Source organism: Penaeus monodon, chromosome 19, assembly GCF_015228065.2.
Source record: "Penaeus monodon isolate SGIC_2016 chromosome 19, NSTDA_Pmon_1, whole genome shotgun sequence".
Classification (NCBI taxonomy): Eukaryota; Metazoa; Arthropoda; class Malacostraca; order Decapoda; family Penaeidae; genus Penaeus; species Penaeus monodon.
The window spans coordinates 26,793,444-26,793,741 of NC_051404.1; the positions used below are offsets into that span (position 1 = coordinate 26,793,444).

The window sequence follows — 298 nt, forward strand, 5'->3', positions numbered from 1 at the left end:
TTTAGTGAATTTTAAAAGAAGAAATTCCAACACCCACAGTGATTCTGCATCAACAAATCCAGCCCTATGATCTCATTCAGGTAATAATAAATGGCTAAAAACAAATTGAACCAAACCAAACAAAAAGAACAAGTAGAAAAAAAGTGCCATAGCCAGTCAATAGAGAGGAAAATGGTCAATAAGCCAATTGAATTTTTCATTGTGCACTGGTGGCATAGTATTTTGGTATTTTCCAATATTCATTTTCAGTTAAGAGAAATTTAAAAAGTAAAACAGTTTCAAAGATTAACCTTCTTTT

At 30.9% G+C, this 298-nt stretch overlaps 1 protein-coding gene across 1 annotated transcript in view; it reads left to right on the forward strand.

The window, feature by feature from the left end:
• The window catches only part of LOC119585144 (cyclic AMP-responsive element-binding protein 1-like), a gene marked incomplete at its 5' end in the record, with an annotated part of 32,879 nt that overhangs the window by 26,212 nt on the left and 6,369 nt on the right, over nt 1-298 (forward strand).